This window comes from Rhinolophus hipposideros (assembly GCF_964194185.1).
Source record: "Rhinolophus hipposideros genome assembly, chromosome: 9".
NCBI lineage: Eukaryota > Metazoa > Chordata > Mammalia > Chiroptera > Rhinolophidae > Rhinolophus > Rhinolophus hipposideros.
Window position 1 is genome coordinate 85,695,993 of NC_138055.1, and position 21,785 is coordinate 85,717,777.

A 21,785-nucleotide genomic window follows, 5' to 3' on the forward strand; every position below is an offset into this window, starting at 1 on the left:
TCAGCAGTTTAATCTCCTCTCTAAATGTTCATGCACATGAGGCATTCTGCCTGTTTCATCATCTCAGAGTCCGCTCAGTCTTCTGACTTGCTCCCATCTAACCAGCTGTCCTCCAGCCCCACTGCCTGACTGTTATCCTTAGATTTCCCGTCGACAACATGCAAGGGATTTCTTTCACTTTTCTTTTGTGTTGGAACCTTTTGTTCTGGATCCCGTGTCTTTCTCTTTCTTGTTTCACTGCCCTATTTTTGTGGAGAAGCTCATCTAGTTTCATCCTGAGAACAATGTATAGTATACTTTTTTGAGAACTTGCATGTCTGAAAAGACTTTATGTTACTTTATTTTTACTAATTTTATTAATTTTAATGTTTGCTAGTTTCGCTATATGTAAAATTCTATAAAATTTATCTTTTTCTGTAGAATTTCTTCACTTTCCAGGCTTGCTGTTGAGAAAATTGAAGCCATTCTGACTTTTTTGTCAGAATCTAACCAGTTTTTTAATCTCTAGAGATCTTAGGGTTTTTTTATTTGACTCCAATATTCTTAAATTTAAAACAATGATATGTTTTGACTAATATATTTTATTCATTTTGCTGGACACTTGATGGGCCCTTTTTATTTGACAGTGGTCTTCAGTTCTAAGAAATTTTATTGAATTATTTTTTAGTGATTTAATTTTTTCTATTTTTTTATTTCTATTTCTTCTTTCTATGACTCATATTGTTTGGATATTTGACTTCCTGGCTTAGTCCTTAAACGTTCTTATCTTTTCTATTTTCTGTCATTTTGTTATTCTTTGGAAGGTTTTATCAAATTTTTCTTTCAATCTTGTAATTGGATTGTTAATTTAGGCCATTTTTAAAATTTTCTAAGACTTTGTTTTGTTTTATGAATGCTTATTTTAAAATAGCATCCTACTGCTTTGTGCTTGCACTATATTCTGTTAGCTCTCTGATACTTTTCATCTTATCTAATATCTGTTTTCTCCAAATTAATTTAACCTCTTTGTTTTGAATCTCTGTCTTTAATGTTTGAAGCTTTCTTCAAATGTCCAGTGATCCTTGGCTGTTGTTTATATTTAAAATAGGGGCACTATAAAACTTAATGGCAACTCTTTATTGTGGGTGGGCCTTGAAGACCACCAGATCACCAGCAGGGAGATGAGATTAGGCATTTAACTGGATGACCCTAATGTCATTTTCTTTAGGTCTTTTCTTTTGGCTTATCAGATGTTTTCCAGAGAAGAATCTTCTGATATCCTGCACAGTGTTCTAGGAACCAAGTGACAGAAGAGGGCCAGGAACTATAAGGGAGAATCTCAATATTTAGTAATCATCCTGTTTACAAAATTGTTACTATCTTCAACTGTGCCATGTGTCCTCCATCTGAAAGGCTTTTTATTTTCACTGTCTCCAAGTATCAATCCCTATTTTCTGCTGAGGTAGAAGGACAGTTATTCACCTGGTTGTACAAAATAAGGAACATAATTTTTTTGGGAGGAAATCTTGCTGTCCCTTAGACTTCTGTCCTCCCCCTTCATCCCCAAATTATAAAGCCCTGACACTTCTAATTCTTGAGATTTTGGGTTTCTATATTGGCAAATTGGGCTACTACTTAGCTTGCTCACTTAGGACATAGTTTTGCTGGGTCTTTGAGATCAATTGTCTTTCCTTCTTCTGCTTTCTAACTTCTGCTTTCTTCTCTAATTCTCTTTTTACCTCTTAGGTTTATATCTTTTTTTAAAAGCCCTTTATGTAAGTTAGTGGGAATCCAGAGAAAGTACAGGAAAACATGTTTTTAGTTTTCTATCTTTAAAATGCATTTGACTCTTCCTTCACATACATTTTACTGAGAAAATGTTCCAGTATGTAATTTGCTCTCTTAGTGATAACTTTTTTTTAAAGTAAGGAAGGTAAGGGAGCTACAGCCATAGGTCTGGTGGCATATTAGAGCACTTCCTACTGATAAAATTGACAAAATTGTTGCAGGTTCAAATGAAATTGCAGTGACCTTAATTCACAAAAACAAAACTATTTTAAATTTTGAGGAATGAGGTAAATTGTCGGGAAGAGAATACTCATGGTGCAGCAACAGTAGGGGATAAACCTCTGGGCCACGTTAAAAATGATGTTTTACCAGCACAGTCAGAGGCAGCATGCCTGGAGGTAGAATCTAAATTGACTTTGGGGGGAGCCCAGAAGACTGCCGTGATTGTCCTGTTCAGAAGGCAGGCAAGGCTGAGATACAGTGTTGGAATATTGGAATGGGCAAGAGTTCAGAATCAAGACTGAGAAGAGCAAAAGATGGCTGGATCATCCCCCTTTTATGAGATGCCATATTCCATAGTTAATGCTTCTGGGAAAGATTTCAAAGATTAATAATATCCAATGTTGTTTAAAATTGTGAAGACATAAGGATCCTCAGATACTTTTGGAGAGTATATATTTGTATAGCCTTAATTGGAGAGTAATTGGAATTACATATTAAATTTTTAAATGTGGATTTACTTTGACTCAGCAATTACCCTCCTAGAATAATGATTCTGTAGGAAAGGCCAAACAATTAATGTATAATGATGTTCATTATATCATTGCTTGTAACGGGGAAAACTGGAGAAAAACCCATGTGCACATTAATAGAAGATTGTTTAAATTCATGAGGATACACATCCAAATATAACTAGTGTCTTGTGGTCTATTCTTCATAAGGAGTTGTATTTTTAAAAAGAGTAATTAGTATCCTTCAAAGGACATCAAAAGTAGTCTAATTCATAATTCTTAGCTCCACTGAACAGTTTATCCTTGTTTTGTAGCCTTACAGTCAAATACTTGGAGCACCATTTGTCAGGCTAAAGAAGTGAAGTTGGTTAATATATTTTGACACAGAACAATATCTAAAATATGTTGTTTGGTGTTAAAAATATTATAAAATAGAATATATAGCATGACATCATTTATGTTTTAAAAAATATAGAGGTTTACAGCTTCAAGTAATGGCAGAGTAGTTTGTATCAGACTAAACCTCTCACTGATAAAATGATAAAGTCTGATTATATGTATCTGCTTCAAGCACTAGAGAAGGACCAAATCACACACAAATTGGAGGACATATAGTCCATATTTAACTGGGTTTTCCCCTACAGACATTCACTAGTCTATAGAGCACAGACTATTGGACTGAAGAGTTAGAGGCCCGTTTATAAGACTGCCAGAGCAACTAGAAATTGAAGGGGGAAGGAAGTTCCAGAAGTTTAGGATTAATAGAAGGGAGCACCCAGATCTATGTACAAAATCTTCTCAAAACCTTGGCTAACATTAACTACAAGTGCACAGGACAAGACTCCAAGGAACATAATAGAAGATAACAGCTGGACAGCTGAAAATGCTGAGCAGAGATGTCAGCAGCTGCCTGGTGCTGGGGAGATAGCATATGAAGTTAAAATCTACCAAATTAGAGGGGCTTGAGGTAATAAATAGCTCTTTTCTTCTTATGATATGCCAGAGTTGTCATGCCTTAGCTATAAGGACCACATGCCAGCACTATGAGCTATATCCTACGACAAACAGCAACAAATAAAATGTAACTAGCCTAATGAAACCTAGAAACAATCCTGCAAAAGATTAAGGTTATCCCCAAGAAACGTAGCTTCCTTCTTGAACAAAACCCAGTACTTAGCATAAGACAATAGAATTTAGATTTTTCACTATGTATCACTTACCTTGTCTAGCATACAATAAAAATTACAAGACATACAAAGAAAGAAAAAAATGTGACCCATAATAAAAAGGCCAAACTAGAAAATAAAGAGATCCAGATAAAGCAGATGTTGGAATTAGCATAGAATGGCTTTAAAGTTACTATTACAAATATGTTAAAGAATTTACAAGAAAAAATGGATATAATGTGTGAATATATGGGGATTTCACAAACGATACGAAAATGTTAAAAAAGAACCATATGGAAATGAAAAATACAATGTCTGATAAAATATTGGATGGGATTAACATCAGTTTGAAGATGGCAGAAAAAAAGATCAGGAAACATGAAGAAAAGTCAGCAAAAATTACCAAGCTGAAAAGAAAAAAATTGTAGAAAAAAATGAACAGAGCCTCAATTACCTACAGGAAAATAAGCAATCTAATATTAATGTAAATGTTATTCAGGAGAAAAGAGAATTAGTGAAACAAAGGATATTTAAGGAAGTTTGACTGAAATGTCACAATTTGATTAATAATATCAATCTGTAAATCTAACAAACTCAGTAAACCTCAAGCAGAAAAAAACAAATCCATTTCAAGGCACATTGTCAAATGGCTGAAAACTGGGGGGAAAAATCTTAAAACAGCCAGATAAAAGACAGATCATGTACGTGAGAATAAAGATAAGAATTTCTGAAAATTGTTCATTAGAAATGACGAATGGGGTGGTTGGGGACATGACCTCTCAGAGCGTCTCCCCAGCAAAACAACAATTTAACTTGTGAAAAAATATTTTTTTTAATACATCATTCCAAGTCTCTGAAAATTGACCTAAGGAAACACAACATACAGCAAGAGGAGAAATATTTATTCAAGAAAATCTGCTAAATCTAGGCAAGAACAGTGAGGGTCTTCGTCAGTGAAGCCCCAAGTGCTGCATTACTCCTCCACTGCCCAGCTCTGTGTATGGAAGCTGTACCTTGGCCATCCTCAGCTAAGGGGAGCTCCCCTTCCCCTCCCGGCTCTCAGTCTCGGGCTACAGTTTCACCCTTAGAGAAGCAGACGGCTGGCGTTTTTAAATTCTCCCCAGCCCATGTGGAAGGAGTACTATTGCAGAGATGCAAGGTGGAAAGGTCAGGGTCTTGCTTCCTTTATCCAGACACCCACTGGTACAGTGGAGCTCTGTCCCACGTGTCCTGGATCTTGATAGGCATGTTGTATTTACTGCTATCTGCATTTGTCAAAACTCATTAAGCTGTAACAAGATCTGTTACATCAAGTAAACTTCACTACATCAAGTTTAACCTCAATTTTCTAAATTAGAAGGGAAAAAATTCATTTGAAGATTAAATTTTTTTTAATTTGTAGATTTACCTGAGGAAATTTTAACCTTTACAATACTGTATCTTTCTAAAGAGGAAACTGTCATTCTGTGCAGATACTGCTAGTGGCCTCCCAGTATCCACTCTCTCCTTGCTCCTTTGAAACAGAGCTCTGACTTTCAGCTCAGAATACACTGCCATATAGAATAAAAGACTAAATTTCCAGCCTCTCTTGCTCTAAGTGTGAGCATGTGACAAAGTTCTGGCTAATGAGATGTAAGTAGAAATGTTGAAAGGGATCCAAGGCTTCTCTTTAAAACTGCCTCGGTTGTGAATGCCCATTTGTCCTTCCTACTATATGGAATGTGGATATGATGGATGGAATTCCAGCAGCCCTTTTGAGCTGTCAGATGACTTAAAGAAGGGCATCTAGGACTAAGGTGACAGAACAGAAATTTAGGGACTTAGGGTCCTCATGACATTGTTCCTGTTATACCAGGCCTGAACTACTTGTTAGACTTATTTTATGTGAGAAACAAACCTCTTCTCTTTGAACTGCTATTGTTTTTCATATTTATATTATATATAAACAAACTCTATGCAAATTTTTCTATTTTTAAACCTTTTAATGTGAAATATTTATTTTTCTGGAAATCATTTTTGTTCATGAAATATATGCCTATTATTCTTCACGTTAGTTTAAATCACGTCACCGATAATTTTACTTTCTTTCTTGTTCTTCCAATCATCTATATACTGTACAAGTTTCCGAGTGGAGGGAAAGCAATTTCATGCGCCTAGAAGCTAATAGTTTGTAGAATGAAAAAAGTTGACTTTAACTTAGTCCTAATTGAAATACTCCATAAAGCTTTTTTGTTCCATGGTTGTATGCATTCTGAATCCTCACATATGCAAAATGTCTTTATTTTGCTCACTTGCTTAAAAGCTAGTGTAGCTGGGTATAAAATTATAGATTCAAAATCCTGTTTCTTCAAAGGATGTAGACGTTCCATTGTTGCCTAATATTTAGTATTAAAAGTTAAGTGCTCATTGCCAGTCTAATCCTATTTCTTTATAGGAAACTAGTACTGCCCTATACCTAGACGGTTAGGATTTTCTCTTTAATTTTTGAGTTCAGAAATATCACTGGAATATATCTATATATCTTTCCTTTCAGTATTGTAGCTTGGCACATAGCAGACCCAGATTTTTAAAAAAAATTATTTAACCTAAAAACTTAAGTACTTATTTAGCCTGGCAGAGTATTTTTCTATTAATGACTTCCTATTATCCTATTCACGAATCCTAATCCCTAATAAACAGAGTTTTTTTTCCTTCTGAATCTTCTATACTTCTTTTTCCTCATAATTTATTTCTCTGACTTTTTGCTCTATGTTCAGGAAAATATACCTTGCTTTAGTTTAAAAAATCACTAGTTCTCTTTTTTTTATTTTATTGATTCTATAATTCACCTCTGGTATTGAGTTTTATAATTTGTTAATCATATTTTTAATTTTTGAGATGTGTTTGTTTTTCTCTGGTTGCTGTTTTTTTTCTACAGCAGCTTACTCTTGTTTTATGAATATAAATATGAATTGTATCTCAAGTAGTAAATCAAATATTTTCAAAGTTTGCTTTGGCTTCTTGAATTTGCTCTTTTCTCAGATGTCAGTTCTCTACTGGTTCAGCTTCCAGGCTATGAGTTTGTTTGAAAATTCTGGTGATTATGTGTCATTCATTTTTATATGTAAATTGATCAGCATTGGTAAATGATAACATTTTGTGAGCAATTGCTAAGGTTCATTTTCAGCATCTCTTGCCAGACCTGCCCTCTGAATGTAATGACTGACTGTGACAGATGTGTTGTGCTCTGACGTTTATGGGCAGAGGGCATAGGCTGGCAGGTTGGAGGCATTCTTTAAATAAGCAAATAGGGAAAGTTACCCATTTGGAGCACCTTAGAGAATTTCATACCAGTTCCAAGTTGCCTTTCCTTAATTAATAATTTGATAACATAGGGCCATGCTCAACTGTTCTCTCTGGCCTCATCCTTATTCTAGGAGTCCCTCATGGCTGGTCCTTTACACAGAGAGTCTGGGGGAAAACACCATAAGTAGCTTATCGGTGTGCAACTTGGGGAGCACTGGCCTGCCAGTGCTTCAGCTCCCAAGTCTGGCATCCCACAATATACTTCTATATCTTTCTACTGACTTTGAGCTGATTTACTTCTTAGTGAAATTAGTACGTTCATATTGGACAGTCACTATTAAACACCTACTCTGTGCCAGGAGCTATACAAGGCAGAGAGGATACAGTAATGAATAAGATAGATGATGACGAGAATGATGAAGCTTACAGGCTAGAACATTATTTATCCAGTAGCCCCCTCCTTCAGTTCTCTTTCTCAACTCTCTGGTATTTCTGTCAGTCTACTACCACCCAGATATTCTTCATTTCATACTCACTGGGCATTTTCCAGGTAATGGCTAGGATTTAGTCTTATTTTATGTGTCCCATATCTCAGGGATTTGAGAGAGAGAAGTAGCCCTGTTGGCTGTGACCACCACCTTGAAATAATTACTTTTCTTTAAGTGAAAGAGGGTGACGAGTGAAATTATACTTACTCTACAACCTAGGAGCAAAACAGGAGGTTTCCACACCCCAAAGGAAGGCTTTAAATACAATTATTCTTACACTACGTCTAGCTCTGGAATTGGAGTCTTTTTGAAGATTGGAGGAAGAAATTAGAGTTTCGTCAGACTGCAGCTGGTCCTCTTGCTTTTTCGTTCCGCTTCTTCTAACATCCTCCATGATCACCTTAACAACTGTGACTTTAAAATATGGTTGAGAAAGAACTACTTTTGGAGCATAAGAACAGACGAGCAATTAATTCCCCCTCTACACCCCATACATTCCCAAAGCCCTCCACCCACCCAATCTATGCTTTTAAAGAAGGAACTCTTGCTGACACTCTATACAAATTTTTCTTCCCTCACTGATGTCTGGAGACCAACCAGCCAGGTAGAGTCTTTAGATCACCTTTGGATCCAAAAGATTTATTTGTGCTTTTCAGTTGCTCCTCAGCTGTATCAGAAAACCCTATTTTCAGAATCAATATTGATTCTAGTTGACCTCTGTTGAAAAGTCCCCTCTCCCTCATTTGGTTGAAGTAGATTTGTTTTTGTTAAGAATCAAACTGAATGATAGACTGCTCTCTCAGAAACTGTCCCTCAGTGAGGAAAAAAAAAATACCCTCACTAGGCTGCTTGTTTCACTACCCTTAGGCAAACACCAAATTGAATATTTAGCAGTTCCTTTTTTGAAACTGGAATTAAGAGGAGACGATCCCAGGAAACCAACTCCCAGTTCCAAGAAAGTGAAGACACTATTCCTGTACTTTTATTTAGATGATTATCGTTTTTAACCAGTAGCTTCATGGTCAACCTCTGATACCTCTGTGACCACATCAAAGTGACAAAGTCAATTAAACCTCCATTGGCCTGTCCGCCCCAAAGCAATAGAGATCTTGTCTTCTGGTGATGGTTTAACAAGGTTCAAGTCATTCTTGCAACCAGGAAGTGAAAAAGGATTCCGACAGCACTTTTTTGGCAGCAACAATTTTCTGTGGCTGGCCTCTTTTAACACAAAAATAATTGTGGCTAATAGATATATCAGAGCTTTTTAGAGACATGTCCTGTTTTTTGCGTGTTCTGCAGCATTCAGAAAAAGGGAAATCAGTCTTTTGCCTCACCAAGAGAAAGTGTTTTTTCTCCTTTTTATTTGTCGCCCATCTAAATGCCAGAATCATCTAGGAAGAGAGAGGGGATAAAGATTTTCAAAAGAATTGGCTTCCTCACTACCAAACACGCAAACACTGGTATGTGCAGGAGAGAAGGTACTGTTTGTCTTTCTGGATCACAATTTGGACATTCGATTCAAGTGGAGAAGCCTTATATTGTAGCCAAAATGTACTACATAAAGTGGCCTCTGAGACTAATCCTCAGAAATTGGATAAATAGAACTGTGTGCTCTGATAAGATGGCTTGTTGGGAGATTATCCCAGGAAGATATGAGAACACTGTACCCTACACCAAAGAAGTGAGTGATTTAAAAATATATATGCATATATATTTGTATATGTGTATATATGTGCATATGTATACATATGTGCATGCACGCAACCACACACACACACACACACACACACACACTCACTCACTCACTCACTCACCCACCTGAACTTATATATAAGAGGTTTGACTGTTTTCAGAACTTTTTTGGATACATCATGAATATAATGTCTGTTAATACTTCTTCCTTTTGGTAGCTCTCAATTTTTCTTCTTAATCATCTTTAGAATAAATTTGACCTTTATTTGAACTAAAGATTTTGAACTTTCCAGTACCTACATATAAATCATCTGATTAACTTCTGAAGACTGCTTTGTCTTCGAGGGAAGGAGATGGAATGTACAGAAAGATGGGAGCAGATATCTTGGGACTTTTGGCGCAATCCTCCCTCAATTCTGAGAATCCAGATTTAGGAGACAAACAAATGTCACACTGGCCTCCTCTCCATTCTCTTGCTTCTTAAAAGTCCACTCATTCTTTGGAATTAACACCTGCCAATCTCAGGGAACTGTGTAATTAAATAAAACAGAACAAAAGTGGTAACAGTAAGAGACTTGGAATTTTTATATCTTTGGGGCCAAAATATTCAGCTTAATTAAGTATAATTTGATAAGCGCTAGACATAATTATGCATATGACAAAGAAGGGAAAAAAATTAATTCTCCATTAAAGAAGAGATTTACTCTATGGTACACAATAAAACTAAAATTATGAGGGCAAATTTGGAGACAGAATAGAAACCTTGATTTAAGTTCAAGAGATTTCTTAGACTTGTCTTTTATTTTCACACACAGATTTATTCAATGATCTTAAATGTTTATGAAATCTAACATAGATTGCTACATTTGGCTTCTCTGAATTTCAAACCCTACACTTCTGACATTTAAAATATGAATATTATTTATTTTTAATAAAGAAGAAAGAGAAGAGAAAGGGTTAATTCTAGGAAGGAATTGCAGAGGCTTGCAATGAGGCTTCTCCAGATATGGCAGCTGTCTTTCCCCAGAGCTAATGATTCAAGAGAGAGAACAGCCAAGACAGAAGCCACACAGTCTTTTATAACTAGTTCAGAAGTTACGTAGCATCATTTGTTCCATATTCTATTGGTCACACCTGGTATGGTGTGAGAGAGGACTATGAAAGGTAAGATACCAGGAATGGGAGCTCGCTGGGGACTGTCTTGGAAATTAACTACTACAGTTCTCTAGAAAGAGCCCTGCAGAGGGCATGAGTCACATAGGACAGTACTGCCTTTATTAACTGAGCCATCCAATAACCCCCATTATAGGTTTTGATTTAAAAAAGAATAGAAGCATATGACTTAGGCCTTGAGGCCTAAACAGAACCTGTTACTCCTTCCTGCACTTAAATCTTGGGATCTTGGTACTCTCTAGAAGGATTCGTGGAGGAAAGATGACAAAATGACAGAGAAAATAAGATGACGAATAATTTGACTGTCTCCCTAAGCACATGCATAGAGGAAGTGGAGAGTAAGAGGGAGGGCTGAGTCCACTTGCCTACCCAACTGCATATAATAAAAAAGACAGAACCTTCCCTAGAGACATCAACCCTGCCCACTGTGAATATTTAGGCCTATCTCTGGTCCCACCAATCAGATTCCAACTCCTCTTCCCTTGGGACTGAGGAAGGGGGAAAAGAAGAGGAAACATGTCAGAGGGGAAGGAGTTGAAAATTCCTTTTTCCTGCACAAAAGTCTGGTCATCTCTGTTTTTCAGGAAAGTGAGATGTGGAAAGGTTAACTGAGGACAATTTCTAAGAATCCATGAATGAAAAAAAATCTCAACTTTTAAATTTAGCCATAGTGGTCACGTCAGGTCAAAGACGCACTGCAATTGCTGCTGAACTTGGGATGAACTCCATTTTTTTTCCTTTTTTTTCTGGGGGGGGGGCATTTCTTCTAAGTCACAGGTATTTGGGTTATACGTTAAAATAACTAAAGATACACATTCAAGAAATAGAAACATAAAAGGCAACTTGGAATCATGCATCACTACCTGTTCTTTGCAGAGGTAAGTAGACTGCATCTCAAGAGTTAATGGTTGGGCACGGGGCCTTTTTTGTTTATACCAGTCTGCTGTTTCTTCCCCTGGGGCACTCAGAAGAGATTCCTGAGTATATTCTCCCTCTGAAATTGGTTGGAATCTTCCTCTTCTCTAACTGTATGAGAGACAGGAGAGTGTGGTAGAAAGAACACTGGTCTTAGAACCAGAAGCTCCAGGTTAAGTCTGAGCACCACCCTGTGTAAGCTTGTGCAATCTTGGCACACTCTCCCGTTTCTTCTTCTGAAAAATAGGTATAATAGTATTGGCTAACATCTCAGAATAGTTAAAATGACAAAAGGAGATACGAGCTGCGAAAGATCCCCGTAGGGTCCAGGTGCTGGGCAAAGGTTAAGAATCAGTGTTTGGAAATTTAAATCTCTAAGATGTCCAGATGTCAAACAAAGATGGCCGTGCACCTAGCTTCATATGTTTTACTGCCTCTAGAGTTTTTGACTCTCCACCCTTGCATATTGCATCCCCCACCCCTCTTTGAATGATTTTGTTTTCACTGATGGTGGTCCAGCTGAATTCTGGATCCAGGTCAGTGACTCAGTTTTCTTTGTGGGAAGAGGTTTTCCCATCCCCATGACCATGAGAATGAGCAGAGTACATGAGTGCTACTTTGGAGGGAAGAAAGCAAACAATCCTATCACTTAATGAGTCTTCAAAGCTTTAGCCGCTTGGGGGAGTGTGGACATTGAGGCTGCCTGGCAATTGCTCCTGCTAACAGAGGAGATTTATTATCGTAGAAAATCATTTCAATCCACAGAGATTCCATTGGGACCATTGTATGGTCATGGGTATAATTAATAACAGCAGAACTGCCTGGGAAGGATGTTCACATTTATGCAGCGCGTTCCATGCTCAAGAAAGAGAGTAAAGTGTGAGGTTGGTGCCATTCTTACTTTGCAGAGGAGAAAGCTGAAGTTCAGAGAGGTTAGGTAGTTTGTCCAAGGTCACAAGCGTATAAATGGTAGTTAAGCTTCAAATCCAGGTCTTTGCACTTTCTGTAGTTTCATACCAGGGAGAGGCCAATGCATTTTGACTCTATCGTTTACCTATGTTTGAAAATGAGAGAAAAATCAATAATTAAAATAGCTTCACCAATTATCCAGAGTTTGGAAACTTTGGGCAAAAGTGAAGTCAAAACAGTGATTAAAAGTGAAAATTAAAAGGCTCACACTTCTCCTACTTCTTGACATCAGTCACAGATACACTTTTAATGACAGCTCTTTTTTAGGCATTGTCATCAGAGGGAGATTCTAACACCAGGGCTTTTAATGGGGGTGGGGGTGGAGGTGGGGAAAGTCACGACAAAATCCAGAGGACCTAAAACAAGGGCTTGAGGTTTGCCATGTCAGTTTGGCAAAAAGAAATTAACTGAAACTCAGAAAGTTCTCAAATGCATAGAAAGAGATTTTGTTTCACAATATATGCAAACAAATTCTAAAATATGTGGACTTCTAGGAAACAAATTGCTAAGGTGTTAATAGTAAGGTCTTAATATTTTTAGAGTACAGTCTGACTTGCACATCTGATTGAAATGTTTTCCTTAGCAAACACACTCTTCCCTGGTAGTGCTTCTTCTGTTTCTGCTGAAAGGCCTCTCAGACATTTGGAAGTCTGATCACTTTAATCAGGAAAACAAAGTTTGTTGAGCACATACTGTGTGCCTGGCTATGACCCAGGTCCAGGGGATACAAATGTAAACAGAATACATGCTGATTTTATGACGTTTACAGCCAAGAGGAAAAGGAGTTTAGACAACAGGGAATTATAATGTGTATTAGGATAGGAGCTAAAGTGAAGGGAGGACAAAGTGCTCGTGGAAAAGCAATAGAAGAACATTTAACGCAGTCTTGGAAGGTCAGTTTAAGCTTCCTGGATAAAGTGCTGTATAAGCTGAGGTCCCAAGCATGAGTAGGAGTCAGTGGGGTGTATTAGTCAGGGGTCTCCAGAGAAACAGAACCAGTAGGAGATACAGAGAGATATCTCTGAGGAGATTAATTCTAGGAATTGGTTCAGGCAGTTATGGAGGCTGAGAAATCCCACGATCAATTGTCTCCAAGCTGCAGAACCAGGAAGCTGGGGTGTAATTCAGTCTGAGTCCAAAGGCCTGAAAACCAGAGAGCCAACTCATGGTCCCAGTTCAAAGACGGAGGTCCCAGCTCAGACAGACAGCAAAGTCACCCTTCCTGTGCCTTTGTGTTCTACTCAGGCCTCAATGGATTGGATGATGTCCCCCTGCACTGGTGAGGGTGAGCTTTACTCAGCACCCCGATTCCAATGCTAATGTCTTCCAGAGGCATCCTTACAGACACACCCAGAAGTAATGTCTCACCAGCTGTGTGGACACCCCTTAGCCCAGTCAGGTTGACACAAGATTCACCATCGCGGCAGGTATATTCGCAGCCGGTGGAGAAACATGTGCAGAGGGGCAGAAGTGAGAGAAGGAACTGTGTTTGGGGAACTTAAAGAGATGTGGTTTGGCTGGAGTGTTGAGAGTAGAGATGGCTAGAGAGATGGGTAGGGGCTAGCCTTGCATGCCGTGTGAAAGAGTCAGGGCTTTATCCTAAGAAAAATGGGAAAACATTGAAAGGACTTAAGCGTGAGTATAAGACAATCATACTTGTGTTTTAGAAGATTATTCTGTGTTTATGTATCTCAGGAAAGTCTGTTTAGTGACAGGGAGCAGGGACAAGAGTGGAAGAAGATAACCAGTAGGCAGCAATTGCTCTCATTCAGGCCAGGGATGGGGCGGGGTAGCCCAGGGATTCACTGCAGCTGGAGACGAATAGACAGACTCAAGAGCTCCTTAAGGGATCAGTTGAATCGACAGAACCTGAGGCGGACTAAACGGGAGGGATGAGGTAGGAAAGCAGTTGGGGGTGGCTCCTAGGTTTCTGGCATGTATTGATGAGGACGCCAGCTGCTGAACTACAGAACAGGTTTCAGAGAGATGCTGAGGTGTTCCATTCTGGAATTCCTGGAGAGCGGGTAGGCCATCCAAGTGAATTGCACCTTTAATGCAGAGTAAAAACCATGGGTTAGGATCTCCTGAGAGAGGTCTGTATAAGTAATGGTTTTGGCAGTCATTGGCGGATGGTTGGCACTTGAATCCAAAGCTGAAATTGAGACAGGTTAGTTAGCATGTCGTTAGGTAGACAGGAAGGTCCCTGGTGGAATAAACAAAGGCAGCCATATGCTGAAACTGCAGGGCAAGAATATAACTGGTCCCCTGGGGTTAGAGCTATTTCATTAATCCTTTCGGGATGGACAGAGTAAACCTGATAGACAAATCCCATCAGAAGGCGCTGGCTCCCTTCTCCACGTGGGCAAGGGAAGGTATAAGAATAAGAGCCTTTTGTCTTAGCTATTGGGCACCCCAGTCGGGACCCCCTCTCACTTGAGAGCTGTGACTCTTTGCTTTTAATAAATTATCCTCTTTTGCAACGTCTCGCCTCTCCCTGGTCCATGCTTCCATTCTTTGGTTTCAAGAGACCCCGATCCCAGCACTCACAGAAATGTCCTACATCAAAATCACATTGGCAAGGTCAGCTCCCGCAGTCCTGTTTTCAAAGAGAGTCTAAAAGCTCCCACTTTTTCTTGGTTTGCACTTGTCAGATCATATGCATGTATTTAGAACAGGGCATCCATTCTCATGTCACTTCATGCTTTTTAAAGTCGTCTCCCCGTGTCCCTAGGACTATTGGGAGAGGTATGTAGGGAGATGCAATGCTTTCTTTATATATGTGCCAGGTCAAGAAGTGGCAGCTGTGACAGAACTCAGCTCAGGATCCTTCCGGTGCTCTTTCTACTACACTCTACTGCCTTTGAGGCCCTCTCCTGACTCTCACCAAAGAATACAGACAGCCGTGATAGGACTGAAATTTATGATGACCCATAAAAGACTTCACTTAAGAGAAGCAAGGGAACAACCCTTCTACCAGGCCCAGTGGCTTTTAGCTTCTTCCATCCTCACTCCATCGCCCTTTCCTCACTCTCTACTCCCCACACTCCGTTGGCCTCTGCAGTGTCAGACAGACACAGTTTTCCCTGTCTAACCTCAGCAGACTTTGGAGAAAGTTCCATGGTTGCATGACTTTTAAACCTCCGGACACTTAGCTATTCTCTGGTTGTGAGAGGCAGTCCGATCAGCACCCAAATGCTCAAAGGTGGAACCAGAAGAGATACAATGACATGAGAGAAGCTGGTAAGTTGGGAACGGGAGGAGGTAGTTTTACTGATCTAGGAAATCAGTATTTTGGAGAGGACACAAAAAGGAGATCATTTTGGGCTGTGGCTTTGTTCTGCTTTTGTTTCTGAGTAGTGGGATTTCTTTTCCAAAACAAAGCTTGAATGGGACTCGAATATGTAAAATGTCGGGGTAGGGGGGTGGGGAACTTGTCTGAAACATGCAGGTTCCCTGGGGGGGGGCTGAGCCTGCCTCCTTGAGGAGGGGAATTCCACCCCAGGGGCTTTGAGGCTTCTTGGAACACTTTTGAAAACTAGTGATTTAATCCATGCCCCCAGGATGGGGGGAGCACAAACTTTAGAGTCAGGCGCCCTGGCGTTGAGTCTGGCCAAGCTGCTTACTAGCTGTGTGATTTTGAACAGGTTAAGTTTTCTGAGCCTCAGATTCGTCATCTGTGACATGGGGGTGAGTACAGAACTTCTGTGAGGGTTAAAAGAGAAAAAACTACCTAATGTATTGTGCACTGTGGTCACCACTGAGTATATTCGCAATAAACAGGAATTGTTATGATTGTTGTTTTATCAGTTGTCAAACATTTGGAGTTTTCCAGAGCAGCTGAAAATCTGCATTTTTAAAGACAGGCTAGAAATTTGGATTTTTTTGGTGAGCATCTCCCAATTTTTAAATGTTGGCAAGTAATTAATTTAGAAAAAACTTTGTATGCTATAAATAAGACTTCCTCCAGCAGTCAGTCTGGGACCTCTAGAGTAAAGAGTTACTGTGCATGGTGTGTACTTTGTCTGACCAAACATGTACGCAGATAGAAGAGGCTGAATTGTCCTAAAGGGGGCGGGGCCGGAGGCGGAAGGGACCAGAGCTGTGCCTGGTCCCTGGGCAGCAGCTTGTGGGTTGCCATGTTAATGGAGATCGGAGCCTGCCATCCTGCTGTGGGTAGGTGCATATTTCTGGAGGGGTGGAGACATCTTCACTGACCTGCTGAGATGGTCCAAGGATTCACAAATGAAAGGCTGATGTTAGCACTTCCTAGTTGAACCCAATTTGAGGGCTTCTGCATGGACCTCATCTTTATTTGAAATGTTGATATTTTGTTCATTATGGAATTTTTTGGAGTTAATTTTGATTTTTTTAAAATACTGTATTAAAATATTACTTATCTCAAGTACTGAGTTTTCAGGTATCCTCTTAAACTCTGTGCCCAAGGCGAGTGCCTCAGTCTCCTCGCCCTTGTCCCTGCCCTGAGTCCCAGGCCCGAGTGGTGGTTGTGCATGTAGCCAGCTGGCTGCTAGAGGCCGGTGCTCAGCCCTCAGGCTGCCTGAGGGGAGACAGCCCACAGAGCAAGTGGACGCTGGGGAATGCAGACTGATTTTGATTGTAGCCAAAGCAAATAGACTCTAAGAAACAAATCTACTGGAGGAGAGGAAGGAAGGAGCCACACATTCCAGAGGTAAACAGGAACTGTTTTTCAGAAGATGTATTCTTTTGGATTCTTGGCACTTCTTTCTCCTGCTCTTTAGTAAGGAAATGCATGGACTAATTTCCAGGGGATCAACAGTAACCTGCAGCTCCCCAAGCTTACAGTTTTCCCCTTTGTACCATTACGAAAGATACAGAGATTTGATTCTGAAGAGTTCAGCTAGTCAGGGAGAAAACTATTTTCCCTGAAGCGTCTCTAGTCTGAGGCTCCCATGAAATCCCAGTCCTGGGTCTGGGACGGCCTGTGGGGCCCAGCTCTGGGGCTTCCAGGTCAGGGCACGATCTCAGGGAGCAGGTGTGTCTGAGTCGTCACAGGCCTGCAAGCGGAGTCTCAGTGTGGCTGGACCGCTGCTCGCCCAGGCCAGGCAGAGCCACCAGGGGCCCCGGCCTCCTGGAGGGCAGGGCAGCTCCCTAGCAGACACCTGCAGCCTGCTCGCCCTGCTCAGACCCTCCCTGTGGACATGCTTCATGCACTCCCAGAAGTCTCATCTGCCTGTGAACTTCCAGGCGAGGCCTGGAAGTCTGGCTGGATCGGTAGGAGTTCTAGATGAGTGTGACTGTTTCAGGCATAGGAAAAAAGAGACCAACAGATTGAACTTCTCCGTACCTTCCACCCAACTCCAGAAATAAAACATTACTAATACAATCGAAGCCTTTAAAACAACTTAAATGTCCACCCTTGGGAGAATGGATTTATAAATGGAGGCATGTTCGAAAATATTCTGCAGCAGGTAAACTTAGTGAATCAGACCTATGTGTGTCATCACAGATATATCTTAAACACATTGTTGAATTTGATTCTTTCCTTGGATGCTTCCCAGGAAACTGGAACTGATTTGCTCTTTGAGAACTCTCAGCTTCGGGCGGGAGCTAAATGTCCCCACATTCTTTCTTCCTTTTCTTCCTCCCTTTCCTCTCTCATTACCCGCTTCAATCCTCTTTTCTTACCTCCTCCAAACTTGACTTATGTTCTTCATGCCTCTCCTGTTCTCTTCTTGTTTCTCTTTCTTTTCTCTTCATGAGAGAAGCCCAAGTGGGGGTGTGGGGGTGCAGAAAGGTGAGTGAGTGAGAGAGAGAGAGTGTGTGTGTGTGTGTGTGTGTGTGTGTGTGTGTGCTGGAAGGGGTTAACATCCAGTCTGTGCCAGACTATACTGCATGCTGTGCACACATTACTTCATGGTGAATTCATTATTATTCCCATTTTAAGACTAAGAAAACTGAGGCTCAGAGAAATTGGAAAATGGCCGAGGCTCCGCAAATTGTAAATAGCTGAGCTGAGGCTTGAATTCAGGTCAGAACCCAGAACCTTGGGGGGCTCCTCCCGCTTCCCAACACACAGCCTGCCTGCTTCTCCACCCTTTTCTTCCCTCCCACCTTTTCTCTCCTTTCTTTTCCAAAACTGTTCCACATTACTCCAGTTACCACTATTGTTATGCTTTCCATTATACATTTCAAGGATGCCATAAGCTATGGTTTATCAAACGCTTTCTGAACCAGGTCTCATTTGGTCCTGACAACTCCTGTGCGGTAGGTGGGGCCGATCTTAAGCCCATGTGACAAACAAGGAGCAGAACTCAGAAAGGCTGGTCACACATGAAGGCCACACAGTCACGAGCTACTCTACTGTCCCTGACTCTGCATCCTGGCCCTTTGGTTGTTCTGCTTCACTGAGACCTTCCAAAGCCATGAGACCACTCACAGTCAAGTGCTCGTCACTGGGGACACACGATGCTCGTGAAACCAGCTCCTGTCTTTACATTTTGATATTTTGTTCATCATAGATTTTTTTGACATTAACTTCGATTTAAAAAAAAATTTTTACATTAAAATATTGTTTACATGATTTATCTGATGGCTGGGCCTATTTGGTACCTTTAAATTGAGCCCCAGAAGTGGTGCCTCACTCTCCTTACCATGGTACCAGCCCTTCCCCTCGTATCAGAATTACACTGTGTTTGCTGCTAACAAGATGTGAGAGGGTTTTTCAACAGTGCCTCCTGGCCTCCTTTTCTGACCCTTCTCCATCACTTTGGTTCAGACAGTCTCACTTCCCCAGCTGTCCTTCTGAGAAGCCTGTCTGATCAGAACGATTCTGTAGGAGCTGCTGGGAATCTTGGGTCAGAGCAGGGACAATGATGGCTGCAGTAGAGGACATCTAATGTCTTCTATGGGGCCCGTGCTCAGTGCTCAGAGCAAGTTAGCATGATGAAACCTTTTTCAGGCAAGGGACTATTTGGGTATAAAGTTCCACGGACACCTCCTGACGTACCTCCTAACCCCAATCCCCCCCCATCCCCACCCCCGTTATCCTTTAAGGAAATAGAAGGAACAGCCTGATCAGGGTTTTTCCTAGAATAGTCATTGGATGAGCCCATTATGGAAAGGGAAGCTGTTTTTGTTTTCTTTGATTAATCACAGTGTCCTGTTTCCCAAAGCAAACGTGGCCTTGGATTTTCCAGTAAACACAGCCGCAAAAGAAGGGCCATGGCTGCCTGGGTCTTCACAAGGACCCCAAGACTAGAATGCACATGTCACCTAGTCCTCAAAGACTCAACTCGTCATTTTTACCTTCAAGGGCGCTCAGGTTACTCATTTCCTTTATGTTTCTCCGCCAGTGTGAACAGGAGAAATATTAGCCTTTAAAGATTTCTTTACGGTTCCTTGAAAGCGGGAGGGGTGAAGTGAGCCAGAGAATTACATAACAGCAAAGCTCATTTAAAGCAATAGTGTCTGTCCATAGAGCTATGGCGTTTCATTTGTCAGTTTTTGTTACTGATTATAAAGAACAAGACGTTAATTTTGTAAAGAAAATAGAGAGAGACACCTCCCCCCCATTCCTTTCTTTCTATTCTTTTACTGAAGGGATGAATTCCTAACATGTTGATAAAAGAAAAAATACAAAACCTCTTTCAAGGAAGACAAGAGGAAATCATGTTCATTAACCTTAGACAGTCACAGCATAATCGTGTTTGATTAAAAACAATAATAAACAGAAAAGCTTTCAAAAGCATTTGTTCATTTTATTTTGAGAGTCTTGGGAATTTTGTAAATATTCATCTGCTTTCTCCTTTCAGAGGGAGCCAGGCCCTCTGAGGAAGCTAAGGATTCAAACATTAGATAACCTCCCGGTACATTGTTTTATTGGTTCTTTGAGACCACTAAAAAGTGCAAACCATGCATTATCTCAATGGCTCTCCATACTCCCTTGATTTTTCCTTTTCCTTCTTCCATTTTAGAGATGAGGAAACTGAGGCCCAAGGATACTGTGACTTGCCTGGCATCACACAGCTCAACTGGAGACCAGATTCTGAGGTTTTGTCTTTCTCTCCCTGGCATTGCCTTCAAGGGACATTTTGCAATATCTGCAGGTATTTTTGATTGTCACAATTAAGGGAGGGGGAACCGTAGAGGTGCTATTGGTATGTAGCGGGTGGAGGCCAAGAATGCTGCTGAACACCGTGGAGTGCACAGAGAGCGCCAACAAAAAGGCAGCAGCCCTGGTGTCAACAGTGCTGAGGCTGAGAAGCCTGCTCCGTGCTGTGCTCCACATCCCAGGGCAATTCCACCCTCTTATAGTGGCCTCCAGCTCCTCTGCCCAGCACCAGGCTCGGCCTCTCTCCCATGGCAGCCACAAGAGTTAAATCTGCTGTCTAGAATGCCCTTTGGCCGTGGCCAGCTCTCCCCTGCAGAGTTTACTGCAGGACACGCAGCACATCAGGCGCAGCTGATGTGTTTTAGGGCGCCTGTCTTTAGTTAGCAGCAAGCCCGCTGGCAGCCTCCCTGCCAGGGAGGAAGAGCGTTCCACAGAGGCCCGCAGGCCCTGCCAGCTGACAGCCCATGGTATTCGGGACGGCTGTTGCTTAGAGGCACCTGGGAATAGGCTTAGGAAGAGATGGCACTGAGCACACGGTCTCCCCTTCCGACCCATCCATCAGTGGCAGCCCCTGCCAGAAGATGGCCTATTGAACATTTCCAGGAATAGCACTGCCAAGCCTGTCAACTGCTTTCTTGGAAATACACTCAATAAGGATGGCAGGCCTCCAGTAGGGAGAACCGAAAGCCTGGCCTGGACTGCAGCACTGAGGAACGGCAGTGCCTGGCTGCAGGCCCTGTCAGTGCCTTGGGGAAGGGGAGCTCTGCTCGCTGGGCTTTGGAGCTCAGCAGCTCCTGGAGTCATTTGAAAATGTTCTCCGTGCAGAAGAGAGATGGTCATGCCATTCAGAAGGCCCGAGGCCCTGCCAACTTTATGGAACTCAGTGAGCTGCACATGTTGGTTGTGTTAGTTCAGACACCAGCAGACAGGGAGGCCGTCAGGCTGGGAGGCCAGGAATTGACTGTCAGCAGCATCCCACCTCAGCGTCATCTAGGAGCACTGGCTATGACTCCTTCTCTTGTAAGCTTCACTCCCAAAGAGGGCCAAGAAGCATCAGAAAGGGGGAGCAGTGTTTGCTCCCGCACCCCACCCCACGCCCCAGTCATTCGGAAGACATAGCAGGTAAAAGGCAAAGATGTGAGGCTGGAAGACGCCTCACTCCCCCCACCCCTGCCGCCAGGTAGAAGTAACCTTTTCCCTCACAGAGGCTGACTACCCTGAGACCCTCTGTTCTGCGGCGACAGCCCTCTCCCATACCCGGAGTGGACCTGTGCTGGCAGGCTTGGATATGCCTAAGAAGGCCAGCTGCCTTCCAAGAAAGCTCCTTGAGGATGTAGGCGTCGTATAAAAAAAGCAAGAGACCAAAAACTCTCCGCTGTCTGCAGTGTTCAGGGAATATTGGTTACTCAGCTTTTAAAAATAATAATAGAGTCACATGGTTTATCACAGAGTAGGTATGGGACATCTTTTTATTTCCAAAAGCCACTGACTCACGGGACAAACATTCGGG